Consider the following 16,500-nt stretch of genomic DNA (forward strand, 5'->3'; position numbering starts at 1 on the left):
TTTTTGTTTTACACGTGTCATCTTCTCATTGTGGCCTCCCACGACAGAGACAGAAGGCTAGCTCTCCTCATCTGCTTATAAGGACATTAATCTCATCATAGGGGCTTTACTCTCATGACCTAATCATTTCACAAAGACTCCACCTCCAAATACCATCCCAGTAAGCCTTCACCATAAGAATTTGCAGAGTGCACAGTCCATAGCAATCAGCAAGCCTCCTTGACCACCTGGGAATGACCAGAAATCGACTATTTACCAGAAAAATGGCAGCACAGAGGGAAACTTGAAAACATCCTCTTTTCTACTTTTCTTTCCTCTCTTTCCCCATTTCTACCTCCTGGTTTCTGATTCCCTTTCACTATCTGTTACATATATATCTGTGAGACATCCAGCAGGCTACCCTGGACTAGTCCCCCCTCCCACCTCTCTAATCAATAGAAACATCATGAGACAAGAACAAAATTGTAAAGTCCTGATTGATTGGATCACATTATCTCATAGCACTCAGTAGAAATTTAGAGCTTTAAGGAAATTAAGGTGACTTGCTTCTTCTTTGAGGTCCCATGGGGTGACAAGGTGCACCCAAGGTCACACAACAACTTAGAGAGCAAGACCTCAACTCAGGTCTCCTGTCTTTCGGGATGATGTTTCTACTCCACCACAGAAGCCTATGATATAGGCTTATTATGTAAAATCCACAAAACATCAGTTTGAGTCTTCTTGTCCCTGTGGGGGTTCCAAAAATATCAGATCATGCTTTATGCCACTTTCAAGCTCACAGGGGATGATTTTCAGAATGCCTTCCCCCGTGAGGTCAGAGTCATGCTTCCCATCACACACTGGGATGGCACCCAAGCACACACAGTTGTGCATGCAGAATGATGATCTCCACATTTAGACTATGACTCATCATTTCAAATGTCACTGGGCTTGGAACAACTTGAAAGACAAGGAAGGAAGGAGAGTGATGTTGAAATCTCAGTGGAGTGTGCTGATAAAGACACGTTCCTGTTAATGAAAGGCGAAAGTGAATGTTTCCATCCCCTCCCTCCCTGACTGATAGCCAATTATCATTAAGACTCCAGTAGCAAAAATTGTCTTAACAAGGGAACGACTGAGCTCTAGATGCACGAAAATGTCTACAAACATTCCAAACTCAATTCCTTTCTGGGTGATCTTGATTTGTGAAGACCAGTGAGAAATATAAATCAGATTAAGAAGTTAGTCATCCACATTGATGGACAGAACTGTCATATTGATCTCTGCAACAAAACTGGGAGAAATCTCCAGTCCCTAACCCCCAAAAACTTACAATCTAATGCAATTCAGAATGAACACGGGATAAATTTAAGACATCTATAGAGAAACATATAAAGAAATAGTACTTCATTTAAAGACAATACCATATTCTTCTGGCATTGGAGAAAAACCAAAAGGATGATCCAAGTGAGATGGAATAAATCAGGAAGGACTTCTTAAAGAAATGTGAGGTTTGCGCCATAAGACTTGGAAGGAAAGCAAGGCTTGATGGTGAGAAGACAAAAAAGCAGACATCCAAGGCAGATGAATGGCTTCTGCATATGCCCAAAAGAGCAGTTATGGTGATAGTGGGAAGTCTTTACATCAGCAAGATAAGGCTATTTATATTCGCTCATTTCTCTATAGACAACGACCTCAGGAAGGAGGCAAGGCAGGGATCCTCTCCATGATATAGAGGGAGAGAAGGACTTAGTAGACTAAGTGGCTTGCCCTAGGGGTCATAGCCAACAAGTTGTAGAGCTAAATCTTGAACTGAGGACTTTGAACTCCAACTACAGAACATTTTAGGGCTCCCTTAATGACCTGAATAGAAATAGGAACATAGACACAGTGACAGCTTTTTTTTTTTTTAAGATTTTATTTATTTATTTATTCACTCAATGAGAAATAGAAAGAGAGAGGCAGAGGCACAGGCAGAGGCAGAGGGAGAAGCAGGCTCCATGCAGGGACCCCGATGGCGGACTCGATCCCAGGTCTCCAGGATCAGGCCCTGGGCTGAAGGCGGCGCTAAACCGCTGAGCCACCTGGGCTGCCTACCTGACAGCTTTTAAAAGAACTTGGCTCAAGTGCAAGTGTAGGGCAAGGTAATATGCTACATACTTCCAAAGGACTCAAGAGTTATAAACTTGACCTGTTTGTTGGTCAAGAGTCTTAGAAAATGAATTAATGATACCAAGATCACAGTTTCAGTGTCTTAGGTAGCAGGACTGAGAACATAGCTGTAAGCCACTGTTCTCTTAGCACACTCTGGGGTTTGCAAAAGTTCGAGGTAGGAGGGCAAGTAACAAAGAGAGCCCTCAATATTAGAAAATAGATCTCTCAATGTGCAAATCTCCACAGGTGGAAAAATACCTCCAAATATCTACTGATAATGGATTGCCCCCACCTTTCTCTGCATGCAAAGATCTGCATGTTATAATTGTTAATTTGAAGTTAAACTAGGCTGGACACTTATTCTTTTCCCTTTCAACCTGATTTCAGAAACTTTCAGCTGGCATCCAGCCACATTTCCACACAGAATCATCTACCCTTTAAAGTGTGTCAGGTTCAAATTTGCTTAACTTTTATCCCTAATTAAGAAGGCCAGAGGAATACTTGGTAAATACTTTGGGTCTAATTAAGTCTGATTGCATTACGAAATGGAATCAGTGTATTCAACTTTTTACATTTTGAAATTCCAAAGTGAGCCTAGTCTCTCCATTGGCCACAGATGATAGCCCCTTGCACGTGAAGTACATAAACTGTTCTCACCAGCTGGTTAGTGGCTCAGTGGTACACCACAGAATTAACCAATTTCTCAGGAACTGCAATAATCAGCTGCACCTTATGCCATAACTTTCTTTCTCTGGAGCACTGTGTCATTCTCTACCCTTACACACATGCAAGGTCCTGGGCTCCCTTCTTTTCTCCACTGACATTTCTCCCTTATCAAGGGTTCTCAACCATGGCTGCATTTTGAGATCACATAGGAGCTTTAAAAATCCCAATGGCTGTGTGGCATGCCCAGATTTAGTTGATTTGGAGAATGGCCCGGTGTCAAATTTTTGTTTAAGCTTCTCAGATGATTCTAATCCACTAAGGTCAAGAACGACTACAACTATGTGATCTTATCCAGTGCCTAGGCTTTAAATCCTAGCCATAGGCTATACTTCTAAATTTAATCTCCTGTCTTGGGCTCTCCTGTGAGTTCCAGAATTATTCATTCAAACCGCTTACTTGAGGGACACCTGGGTGGCTCAGGGGTTGGGCGTCTGTCTTTGGCTCAGAGTGTGATATTAGAGTCCCGGGATCAAGTTCACATTGGGCTCCCTGCATGGAGCCTGCTTCTCCCTCTGTCTGTGTCTCTGTCTCTCTGTGTGTGTCTCTCATGAATAAATAAATAAAATCTTTAAAAAAAAAAACCTTTTTAAAAACCTGCTTACTTGACATGCCCACTTAGTTACCTAAAAGGCTTTGCAAACTTCACAAGTTGCAAATAGAGCTCTTAATTTCTTCCTACTTCCAGTGTGTTTTTCTTCCAATCGTTCTCATTGTAGTAAGTAGCTCAAACCTAAAGCCTAGAAGCCATAGTAATTTTCTCCCTTTTCCTCATATGCTGCATCAAATTCACCAGCAAAGTCCTGTTTGTTCTGCAACCAAAGTAGATCTCATAACCACTATGTTAGGCAGCTTCCAAGATGATCCCCATGTCCTAGTATTCATACCCTGTACAGTCCCTTCCCACATTGTACCTGGGTTGGTCTGTATGACCAATCGCTTATGGCAGAATTGATGGAATGTTACCTCAGAGATTAGATTATCGAAAGACTATGACTTCCATCTTGTTCTCTCCACCATCACCCACACTCTAAGGGAATTAAGCTGCAAGCTGCCACGTTGTAAATAGACCTTAGAGAGGCCCATGTGGTAGGGAACGGAAGCCTCTGGCTAACAGTCAGAAAAGGAAATGAGTCTTCCAACAACCGTATGAGTGAAGTTGGATTCTCCAGCCCAATCAAGCTTTGAACTGACTGCAGCCCCAGCCAACAGCTTGAATGTAACCTCATGAGAGACCCTGACCAGAAATACCCAGTTTAGTTGCTTCTAGATCCTACAAAAACTATATAATACAACAAGTGTTAATTGTTTTAAGTTGCTAAATTTGGGGGGTAATTAGTTATTCAACAATAGTATGATACTCATCCGCATTTCTGCATCTCATAGCTATCATGCTCCTTCACCTACCTCAATTTCTTCTCTATTGAGGACAATTGTGATAGTCTCCTCACAGGTCTCTCTTTTCCCATTCCTGCTCTCTAACAATCAATTATACTGTTTAAATAAAAGTAGCTTACATCTCTTCCCTGTTTAACACCTTTCAATGACTTCCCATTCACTTAGAATAAAACCCAATTCCCCACAATAGTCCTTCCTAATCTGATTCTAATCTATATCTTCAACTTATTCTTATATTTCTCTTCCCATTTCTTACTGTGTTCCAGCCACATTATGCCTTCATTTTATAGGAAGACCTTGCTTTTCTTTTATGGCTAGAGAAGCTGAGGGAAAGAGGGACATTTTTAATATCAGGGGAATAAGATCCTGGTAACATTGCTCAAAACAGAAATTACTTTTTTGCTATATCTCTGACAAGTATTTGTCAAGCTTGAAGGCCACACAGCATATAGTGTGGGAAAAGAAGAGGTGCTTTTGCTTCTGGCAATATGTTGGACTAAATGAGGAGAGAATATCTTCTCAGTATAGAACATCTAAAAATGCTGAATAAAATGAAAAACATATTTCAAAGTATGGCTGAGCTAGCAAAGAAAAAAAAGGAAACCAATCAAAGGAATTAAAAACAAGGAAGTGTAATTCAATGGGGATAAGCTACAGAGGCATTTTTCTTGTGGATATCTGTGTATTTCCTGATGATCTAGAGTCAGAGTCACATACATATGAGAATGGAGAAAACATCCTGGGTCCCAAGTAGAATGAGACTTTATTAGTTGAGACTCCTATAGAGTGATACATCAGTGGTCACATAGAGATATGTCTGGCTTAGCCTTGACCCTTAAGCCAGGAAAGTAACAGATGGAAAAAAGCCTCCCCTAATATTTCCTGCCACAAACTAATATTTATTAGGATTTGGAGCTATAATTCATATGACCTGTGAAGCCACAAGGAAGAAAAAGTGCCAAAGTTAAAAGTGGTCCCAGATTGACAGTGCTCCAAATACCTGATGGAAGAAACACAAATTCTCTCTGAAGGAATGGATCCTCAACTCAGACATCTTGATATGTTCATGAATGAAAAACAAAATCACAAAACACATGGGAGTACAAGCCAACACGAATAAAAGTCGATAGAAACAATAAATTGCAGAATCAGACCCATTGATCCTGCAGGTATTGGATAATCAGAGAAAGATTTTTTTTAACATAAAGAAATGAGGAAATTCAAAGTATTACGAAGGAGCAAAAGTTATCAAAGTTGGACAAACCTATTTTAAGAAACTAAATATAACATCATGAAATAAAAATTATGCTATATGAAATTTAAATTGGACAGTTAGGCAGATTAGATTCAGGAAAAAATATATCCAGTAGACTAAAGGAAATAGCCAAAAAATGACCCAGAATGCATCAGCAAAAAAGAAAAGAAAGAAAGAAATTAAGATACTTGAATGAAAGAATGAAAAGATACAACCAAAGTATAATTGGAATTACAGAAGATGTAACTAGAAAAAGAAAGAAAAAATATTTGGAAAGTTAATGGTTTAGAATTTTCCAGGGTTGACACCAACTTCTCAGTTTAGGAAACCCAACCAATTGCAAGCAGGACACATCATACAGAAACTATAGAAATCAAGCTGAGAACTGAAAAAAATAGAAAAAAAAATCTTGCACTCATGGAGTTTACTTTTAGGGAGGGGAAACTGACAATTGGCAATTAGCAAAGTTAAAACAAAACAAAACCAACCCAGATCATTCAGACAGTGACATGTGCTATACAAAGAATTTAACTAGGATGATGTGAGAGCCTAGAACTTAGGAGCCACGTCAGACTTGGTGATCACAAAAGGTGATATGCAAGCTGAGATCTGAATGACAGGAGGGAGAAAGTCCCATAAAGTCGTGTGAAATAGCACTCCAGGCAGAGGGAAGAGTTAATGCAAAAGTTCCATGTCTGCCTGACCCAACTTCTCTGAGCCTCAGTTTACTCATCTATAAAATGGAGGACAATATCTTCCTCATGTCTGTTGTGAAACTTGAATAAAATTTTGTATATAAAGTACTTGAAAATCTTTGAATCATAATATTACATGATAATTTTATGGAGGCAGCCTAGCTTCCCATGAAAAAGACAGACTTTGGACCACCCGGACTAACATTTTTGGCCTGATAATTCATGTGTGAACACTCTGAGATCCAATGTCCTCATGTGTTAAATGAGAATGATGCAGTTGCCATAAAGAGTAAAGAGTAAAACAATCTCACAGAGTCTAGTGCTGTGCCTGGCAAAAAGAACTCAATAATTATTAGCTTGCTTCTTATCCCTCTCCAACAATGTTACCTTTTCTATAAAGGTTCTAGAGGCCTCTTCACTCTCCACACCCTGATTCTAGCTGGAAGTTCCGTTTTCTCTGCTCCCCTTTGCACTTTATGTGTCTCTTCCATGCTTTTCTGGTTTTGTTTTTGTTTTGCTTTGCTTTTCTCCTAGTGATCTGGAAAGATCTTTCCACAGACTTTATTCTAGCCATCTTTATCCCCCGTACTATCTCACCCAGGGTCTTTCATATCATAGGTATTTAATAAAATGTTATGAGTGCAAGAATAAATATATGAATTAGAATTGGAACATCTCCACCACCACTAAACCAGCTGTTTCACAAGGAAGCTAATTGCATGGCTATAGTTGTTTAAAGCTTCTCTCTTACATCAAGTCAAAATCTGCTGGTGGAGATTTTACACCAACAGCCCCCCAGTGAACCACATCTTTGGTATCCATATACTGATATTATCTCCTCCCACTCTGACCCTGGGCTTATCCCTACAACTCGCTGTCATCAATGGGACAGATATGACAAATCTTTGCTTGATATATCTTTGTGCCTTGGGTTCACCTCTTGGATCACTGCCATCACCATTCAAGGATGTCCAATTTCACCTCCTTGAAGATGCAAGACCATGGGGTCTGATGGACCCAGGAGAGCCCAGGCCTTACCAATCCACAATCAGGCTATAGTTAAATAGGCCCTGGCAAAACCAGCAGAAGAGCCACCCAATCAACTCACAACATTGAGAGAAAGAATAAATCAGTGTATTAAACTAATATATTTTGGGAGTGGTTTGTCATACAGAAACAGATAACTCAAATATTCCCCCCTTTAACTTCTCCCCTCCATCTATTAAAGCAAGAATGATCCTTCTTCCACAGATGAGTCCTTCAAATGGTTAAATACCCTCCTGAACACTTTTAGTTCTTCAATGAATTTTCACAGCAGTGAAAGGCCTAAAGGTACTTTGGTTTGTCCCTCTCTTTTACAAATGTGGGGCTCAGTAAAGGAACACACTCACCTGTGTTCTGGCCATGCACCTTTTAGAGAGACTACAGTCACACTGGTCCAGATGCTGTGCTTCCAGTCATGTGGCAAAGTCAGTGTTAGTGTGGCATAGTTGACATCCCCTTCACATAGTGGCTCATATGGCACTCGGGCTCTTAAATCACAGGGTCCCTCCTATGAACTACTGTGAAGCCAGATCTTCAAACTCCTATACATGAAAACCTGACCATTTGAACCCACAGGTAGGCTCCTATTAAATTGGTCAGAACAATTTGGGCCAGTTGAGGACTTTCTAAGTTTAAATTCTATATAACAATGGACCTTTACATCATTAAATTCAATGGTCAAGTCTCTGTCTTCAGCGAAATCTGACCCACTTGATCACTCTGCCCTCTTGGGGATGGTTTCTTTTCTTGGCCTCACAAAAATCCTCTTGGTTTCCATCCTATCCCATTGGCTGTTTCTTCTCAGTCTTTGCTGGATCTGTGGACTTCTTCCTCTCTCTATTTATCCTTGCTCCCTAAAGCCACCTATAGGCTGAACAACCCCCAACACTATTTCCCCCATCTTAATTTCTCCCCTGAATCTCAGACTCATATATCCCATTGCCTGCTAAAGATTTCTAACCACAGAATGGGTTATAGAATGGGCGTCTTAAAATGCAATCTATCCAAAACAAAACATCTGGCTTTCTACCCCTACTTGTCCCCAAACTTCTCCTCATCTCCATAAATAGTAACCCTATGCTCAATTTTCCTGACTGCTCAGTCCCAAACCCTTAGAATCATGAACTCGTCTCTCACATTCCACACACAATTTATCAGAAAATCCTTACAACTCTGCCTTCAAAGTATCTACAATGTCTTACCATTTTCACCATTGCCTCCACCCACACCCTAGTCTAAACCACCTAGTCCCTAACCCAGACTGTTAGGCTACTATCCTAACTGGTCTCCCAGCTTCCACCCTTAAAGCCCACAGTAGCCTGTTCTGCATATGGCAGCCAAAGTAATCATTTAAGACTGAAGTACATAAGTCATTCATACCTCTCATCTGCTCAAAACCTTCCAGTGGCTTCCCGTGTTACCCAGAGTAAAATCCTAAAGCATTACCATGACCAGAATCTCTACACAATCTGGCCTTAGCCACTTCTTGATCTCACCTCTTACTATCCTCACCTTCATTCACTCCACCACAGCCACAGCACAGCCCTTATGCTGTTGTGCAAACCCTCCACACATACCCCTACGCAGAGTCTGCATTTGCTCTTCCCAATGCCTGAACACACGATTCTCCTGAATCTTAATTGTGGCTCACCTTCATTTTACATAAAGTCTCTGCTCAAAGGTCATCTTATCAGAGAAGCTGCCTTTCTGACGCCAGCAATAACCCCCATCACAGGCTACTTGATATCGATTCTTACCCCATCTGACATGTCAGTCTGTCTCTCCCTCTAGTGTGCAAGCTCCATGAGGCTTTGTTTTGTTCCCTGCTCTATCCCCAGTGCTGGAACCAAACCCAGCTCAACCTAGGTGTCAATATTATTTGATAAATGAATACACTCTCCCTTCTGATTTTGGACCATCTGCAAAACGGGTGTGTGGGTGTGTGGGTGTCAATTATATATTTGTCTAAGAAGCTGATTTTTTTCTTCACGTGATCAAAGGTTACAATCAAAACTAATCTCTGTGGGATGAGCCATGGAGGTCCCACCTCAAAGACAAATAATACTAGGTCTAGACTGTAGAAGGCCTTCACTACACATAATGAGCTGTCATTGAAATTTCTTGAGTGTAAAATGACAGAGATTGTCTCATACGTAACTTTCATTGGGTATATTTAAACAAACAAACAAAAAAATTCCTGCTTAGATCAATGTGGAAGCAACTTGATATTTTTCCTTTTTTATACCTCAGCTTTTAGAACATTGACAAGTATGGTTCATTCTGAATGGTCCTGAGTAATTCTCTGGATGAGGGCAGGGACCCCCGGGTCATTTGTAAACAGATGCACATGGCTGGAAATAAATAGATTTATGCATCTGAGTCTTAAGACCACATCTTATGCTCACAACACATGTATTTCTTATCTAAACACCTGTGCACAGCTATATATAGCACACACAGAATCTTGTTTTCATAGCGTACAGATAGGAATGCCAGAGCTCTCTTCTGAGCCAGGGAGTCTGAGAAAAAAGCTGAGGGAACAGAGTGGAAGCTCTGCCACACACAGCAGACTCCAGTGAACTCACACGTGTACCAAATACCCCGCCCAACAGCTGGCTGCTTTGACAACTCCATAGCTCAGGAGCAGCCGGGACAACTGAAGCCTTTTTGGCATTGACAGGCTTGTGGTGGAGAAGGAGAGGAGCAATCGAGTCCATTCTGAGGATCTGTTCACTAATTTCTTTAAAGTGAAAACAGTGGTGGCCAGAGCAGAGGCTCAGCAGCGTGGTCCTCAGTCCTTCCAGTCACCTACAAGGGGATGGTTGGCAGCAGCTCCGGAGCTGGAAGGGGCCTCTAGAAGGAAAAGCAGAAGCAGATCTTCCTGTGTTGCAGCCCACATGCAGGCCCTCAGCAGCCTCCCTCCCCTAAGGCCCTGATGCTCAGGAACTGAAACCAGAATCAGTTCCTTAATGTAACTGGGAATGTTATTAACATTTTGTTTTTACCCAGCTGTATCTATTCTTTCCTCTAATTCTCCTACCTCCCTTCCAGAATCACACCAAACCCTTCATCCCTTGACACTACAATGAAATCCATACATTTAAAAAACTGTACACTTTACAGGTGTGTGTGTGTGTGTGTGTGTGTGTGTGTGTGTGTGTGTGTGTGTAGGCTTCTGAAAGCCCATTTGGGTTCTTTCTCTATTCTGGCCACTTTTATTTCAGGGTCCACGTGGGCTGATAAAACTGTGATTTTTTTCCCCTCTCCATCAGTATATCTTCAAAATTACTCATGAAGGAACAGCACTGCTCTTCATTGGTAAAATATATACTTTACTTATTCATACCTTTCAGGGTGAAAATATTGTTCCAGTTATAAGTCTTGAGTCCAAAGGTTGCATTGCTAAGAAAGTGACTCATCCATGGCATTACAGGTGAATAAGTGACCAGTGTGCCCAGTGCCTCTCCAGTCATGAGACAACTTACCTAGTTAACTCATCATCCTTAGAATGGGGCATTTTCCCAAATGGAATGTGAGGCATTCCATTCCTTAGGCATGAGTAGAGTGTTTAAGTTCACAGACATAACATTTCCTCTGTCATGTTTTTCTCCATTGGTGAAAGTTTGATTATTAATATCCTGTGTTTTAAGAAATCAGTCCTGCATGATGACACTCCTCATTTGTAGTCACTCATTCCTCTTTTTGGTGAAGCTCATGGTTGAGTTTCAGCTCAGATCTTTCTTTAGCATTTCCTCTGGGAATCCAGAGCTTATACAAGGTGGTTAAGCAACTGATATCCTTAAACTTTTAGGCAAATAAATGCTCAGAAGACACACAATGTTTAGTCACCACCATGCTGATAATGAAGAGGACGACATCATTTTCACAGGATCATGGAAGTTTGTTCATTCAACGGCTACAATGAGCATGTAGAAATTTAGAGCCAGCATTTTACAACAGCAAAGGCACTCTCCAAACATTTGCTCATCTCACCATCGTCTTCTCAAGACCAGCTAGACTGAGCCATATGTCTTAGCCATATTCCATCCCTAAGCCTTATCATAATGCCTAGAACATCATAAATATTTAATAGACTTTGTTGAATGAATGAATGCATTCCCTGAACCATTCAGTGGAGATTCAAATTTAGAGATTAAGAGGAAGCTCGTAAGTATCAGAGTCTGACACAAGGACAAATTTTTGGCTACTAATAAGCTTTCCAGGCTCCGAGTAAATCATGACCATGTTGTGGGGTTGGGGGATGGAAAGAAAGGAAGAGGCGGTAATACTAGCAATTCCTTTGGGGGACAGTAGGAAAAATGGTAGTTGTTTGGCTTAGAAGTGGTTCAATGACCCAGTTGGAAGATCTTAGGGATTATCTACAAGACACCACATGGTATCCTGTGGAAAAGGAGCCAGAAACTTCTCAGCCTCAGCTTCACTGCTGTTCTTTACAACCTTGCCTACATTGCATTGTGGCTACGAGCATTAACTGGGAAAATGTGATGGTTATTTCTATGTGTTGACTTGGCTAGGCTATGGCACCCAGTGGTCTAGTCAAACATCAGTCTAGGTATTGCTGTGAAACTATTTTTAATATTTAATTAACATTTAATTCAGCAAACTTTGAGTAAACCAGGTAGACCTCATCCAATCCGTGGAAGGCCTTAAGAACAAACAGCAAGATTCCCTTTCTTTCTTTCTTTTTTCCCCTTTTAAGTAGGCTGCACGCCCAATGTGGAGCCCATCATGGGGCTTGAACTCATGACCCTGAGATCAAGACCTGAGCTGAGATCAAGAGCTGGACACTTAACCAACTGAGCCACCCAATTACCCCCAAGATCGCCTTTCTAAAGAAGAGATTCTCCTGAAGACTACAACATTGAAAACTTACATGAGTTTTCTAGCCTGCTGAGAAATTCAGATTCAAGACTGCAGCATCGACTCTTCCCTGAGCTTCCAGCCTGCTCGCCTACCCTACATATTTCAGGCCTGCCAGCCCCCGTGATCCTGTATGCCAGTTCCTTAAAATAAACCGCTCAATCTATCTCTCTTTCCATGTATGCATATGTGTATGTGCACGATTGGTTCTGTTTCTGTGAAGAATTTTGATTAATGGAGTAAATCAAGCCCCCACATGGTCCCTGACAAAGTACAAATGTTCATTCTCTTGTATTATCCGTCATGAATCTAGCTCCATCCTCCTATAAAATATATGACCACCTATTTGCAAGATGCCAAATGTGCAAAGACCCGGCAATAGCAATGACCTACTCCAGGTCATGACCAGTCCATAACAATCTTCTGTTTGTTTATTTGTTTCAAGTTTTTATTTAAATTCTAGTCTGTTAACATATAGTGTAATATTGGTTTCGGGAGGAGAATTCAGTGATTCATCACTTAACAGTCCATAACAATCTTAGGTTCTAAATCCTCTTCTGACTCACCACCTGCTTATTCTTCTCCTTCCTGATACCAACCCACCATTCCACCCTGAATCCCCCCAGATGCTATCTATGCCCACTGAACCCTAGGAGTCAGAGGTCCTCCCCAGCAAGGATGCACTACAGTCATTTGAGCCAATATTCTAACCTTGCATATTTACTTAGGATTTCTCTCCATGCTGGCAGCAGAAAGTGTTTCAGTGACAGCCCAGCTAGCTTGGTTTGTGTCTGCACTTGAAGCTCACATGGCCCATCGTGGAGTGAGCTTGGCCCATAGCCCAGTGTCACTGCCGTGACATCTGCCTCTAAGAGCCTGTGTCTCTAGCACTTTTTTTTCTTGAAATTTTCTTAGGTTCAACCTGTCTGTCTGCCTGCAGTCACTTAGCTTTGTCACATAGCCAGCATTAAAAACACTTTCAGATGGTAAACGACTTTACTTTCCTGCATAATTACCAACTACAACGTCTGGGAGTATGGAGGTGTTCCTGAGACTATCCTGAGCTCCTACAATTTCCTAGGACTTACAGAACTTACTGAAAGCTGTTATATTCAGTTACAGTTTATCACAGCTAGAGGATGCAGCTTAAAATCAGCCAAGGGAAAAGGCACATAGGGCAGAGTCCAGGAAAGTTCCACATGCAGAGCTTCTAAGGAGTTGCGCAGCGTGTTAACTCCTTCCAGCAACGATGTATGACATAGGCACAGAGCATTTCCAACCAAGGAAGCTTACCTGAGCTTTGGTGTGTGGACTTTGCACTTGGGCTCCGCGGTTGACTGCCGACATGGCTGACCCCTCTGGAGGTGGAGTGGATACCTCCTGGCCCAAAGCTCCCAGGATAAATCACACTGTTCAGGGCGGCTCAAGGTCCCCAAGTGAAGAAAGACACGCCTATCAAGTGCAATATTCCAAGGGCCTAGAGATCACCTCCCAGCAGCTGAGAGCAAAGGCTAGATCTTCCTATGGGTAAACTTAATTTCTCAACTATAGACCCATCCCCATGGGGTGTCGGCGAGAGCAGTTTGACTCTGCAGTATTCAGTAGCCACCTGCCATATTCTTAACTCTGACTAGGTTCTTTTGAAAATGAAAGCTTCTTGCCCCAGGGGTCCAGGAGAGGGAGTGGGGACAACTGGCTCACCAGACCCACTGCTGCCATTTAATGAGATGGCAGGTCAGTGTGAGCCCCACCAGGGGGTGCTGTGGTTTGTCCCTCAGCCTTCATTGGTGCACTTTGGGTTAGCCCAAAACCCTTCCTTCCTAGGGGGTAGCCCAGAACCCTTCCTGCCCATGAACTATCCAACTCACTCCTTTCAGCTTATTGCAACCCCAACTCAACCAATAGCGCTGTCTTCATTTACTCGAAAATGCCTCTTCTTTCAGCTGCCTAGCTTACCACAATTATGTCAAAAATAATTCACCAGATTTGCAAAATCTACGGATTACTGACATTAAGTGGTGAGACTGCTTAAACTTTAGAAACAAAGACTCCAGAACTCCTTGGGGGCTCAAGCCATGCACCCATTTTCCCATGTTGCAAGGCAGAGGATCTAGACTAAGAGAACATAGCTACAGGCAGAAGGACTTGACCCACATGAGAAAAGCCAGAACTGATGAGTGACAGGGGTGGTGAGGAAAGACTCGGGGGAGGCAGGCGGGTAAGCTGTGGGGGGGCTCAGCTGGACAGACCAGAGGTGCGGGGCTGAATAAACACGTACAAACACTGTAGCTTGCTCCACCTCCAGGGCAGATGCTGGGCATCGCTGACAAGATGTCAGGGCTCCTCCAGCCCCAGCAAAGCAGCTGCCCAGTGTCCTCCAGCAACCTTCTTTCTGCCTCAGGAAGAGGGCCTTTGGGTCAGGTCACCCTTCTGGCTCCCTTGCTCCATCTTACAACCAACTAAACAGGACCTGTCCCAGGACCTGCCCTCCCAGGCCCCAGTAGAGAAGTAGCAAATCTGCTTTGCTAAATGGAACTAACGTGCCACAACTAATACTGTGGTCACATACCGTTTTCCCTTTAGCAAGGGTTCCGATGTCTTCACTCAAGAGAGACCAGTGGTAGAAGAGATGTTTTTGCTGTCATAGGTAACTAACTGACTTAGCTTCGTGCCATCCCTGTCCACAGAAGTAAGGACACTCAAAGAAATTGCAAGCTCAGTATCTTGATGCCATCTAATAGCATTCCGAGATCATACAGATATAAAATAAGGAGATTCTAAGTAGGCTGGTTTTGCCTTGTATCAGAATCTGATTCTAGAAACCCAAACAAGCCAACTCACCCCTACCCTACCCCCAGCTGATTCCTCTGTAGCCAGATCCTTCCCCTCTCTGAGTTCCCATAGAACCCTGCTCAAGGCGACCCAGCCCCGTGTCCCGCCGCCTGCCCTTAGCCTGTGAAGTCTGGGATAGGGTTGGGCAGGGACCTCATCTTTTATATCTCTGAGGCCCATGGTGCTTAGCAGGGCAAAATGGAAATTGCCAGTACCTGCCTAGCTACACTAGTCCTGGTTCTGATTCCCAAGCTACAGGAAAAGAGGAAAGCGGGGTAGCCTTTTCTCACTCCCCGACTAGGTCAGACCCAGTTCTACTCTCTTCAGGGAGAGGGGGACATTGGGAAAGGCCAGGTGCAGAGCCCCCAGAAACGGAACGTAAACCATGACGATGTGCCAAGACCACATCTTCAGGATTAAAATCTCATCTTCCCAAATACTGAAGGGACCAGCTGATCAGAGACACCTCGACCCAGGGGAGCCCTGGCAGGTGCATCAGAACAATGATTCTCCCCCCTCCCCCCGACCACCAGCTATCATGAAGGTAGCGACAACTATCCAGGGCCGGGAGGATGGTACATAGGATTGGGACCTACTTTACACGGATGAGCATTTTTCCAATGTTCCTTCTTAATCATCAAAACAAAAATGAGCCCAGTTGACAGGAGGTCCATTCCTGGCTCCTTTAATCCAGGGGTCATGAACTTAGCCCTCTTTCTCAGCCCTGCCTCAGGGGGCCAGAAATCAAGGCCAGACCTGCTTATTGCCAAGACATGCCATCCCCGTGTTCACCTCAACTCCTTAAGCCATCTAGCCCCTCCCCCTCCAAATACGTCCCTCTCGTAGGGAGTACACTAACTCTGCAGAGGCGTGAGGTGACAAATGCCAAGAGGAGCCAGGAACATCTGCAGACGCAGCAAGCACTGTTTTTATGTCCTACCTGAAAGCAACAGCCAATCCACAGAGTCTGCTGTGTTGTCTTTTCTGCCCATATTTGTGGTCGAATCATGCGTCTTTTTAAACCACAGTATTTAAGCCACCAGCAATAAGAAAACAAAGAGGGGGAAATTCCATCACAAATTTTTTGGGATTTTTTTTTTTTAGTCTATTCATCCAGATGGTGATAAGCGCTGGTCTGCACCTGTTATTGTTTATGCACACATTCCACCTATAGGAATGTGTTGGGAACTTTCTGGTTGAGTCTAACAAGTGATGCTGTGGACCAGACGCAACCTATAGCTCCTGGTTTCACCCTTCCGTTCTCTGGTGAAATCAAAACTAGAGCTTTTAGTGCCACGGGGACATAAAAAAGCCAATGACAACTTGGCCTGAAAGCCTCAGAGCCTCAGATTCCTGGCTTCAATAAAGCTGTTTGCACACCCTGAAAACAAATGCCTGGTTATAGTAAGAGCAGCCACTTGGCATTTCTTAAAAATCTCCATATCAGGTCCCCATTCTAGACCTCCTGAATTGAAGTTTTTGAAGTCATGCCTGAAAAGACATCGATTTTAAAGATTTTATTGATTTATTCATGAGAGA

General features: G+C 42.8%; 1 long non-coding RNA gene across 1 annotated transcript; it reads right to left on the minus strand.

Moving 5' to 3' along the window:
• Positions 1–7,333: 7,333 nt before the first annotated feature.
• Positions 7,334–13,558, minus strand: LOC144288383 (uncharacterized). The gene is made up of 2 exons (XR_013356320.1): positions 13,423–13,558; positions 7,334–10,101 (listed from the first exon to the last, which is right to left on the minus strand). It is a non-coding gene; the product is annotated as an uncharacterized LOC144288383 (long non-coding RNA).
• Positions 13,559–16,500: the final 2,942 nt, after the last annotated feature.

Source organism: Canis aureus, chromosome 18 (assembly GCF_053574225.1).
Source record: "Canis aureus isolate CA01 chromosome 18, VMU_Caureus_v.1.0, whole genome shotgun sequence".
Lineage (NCBI taxonomy): Eukaryota > Metazoa > Chordata > Mammalia > Carnivora > Canidae > Canis > Canis aureus.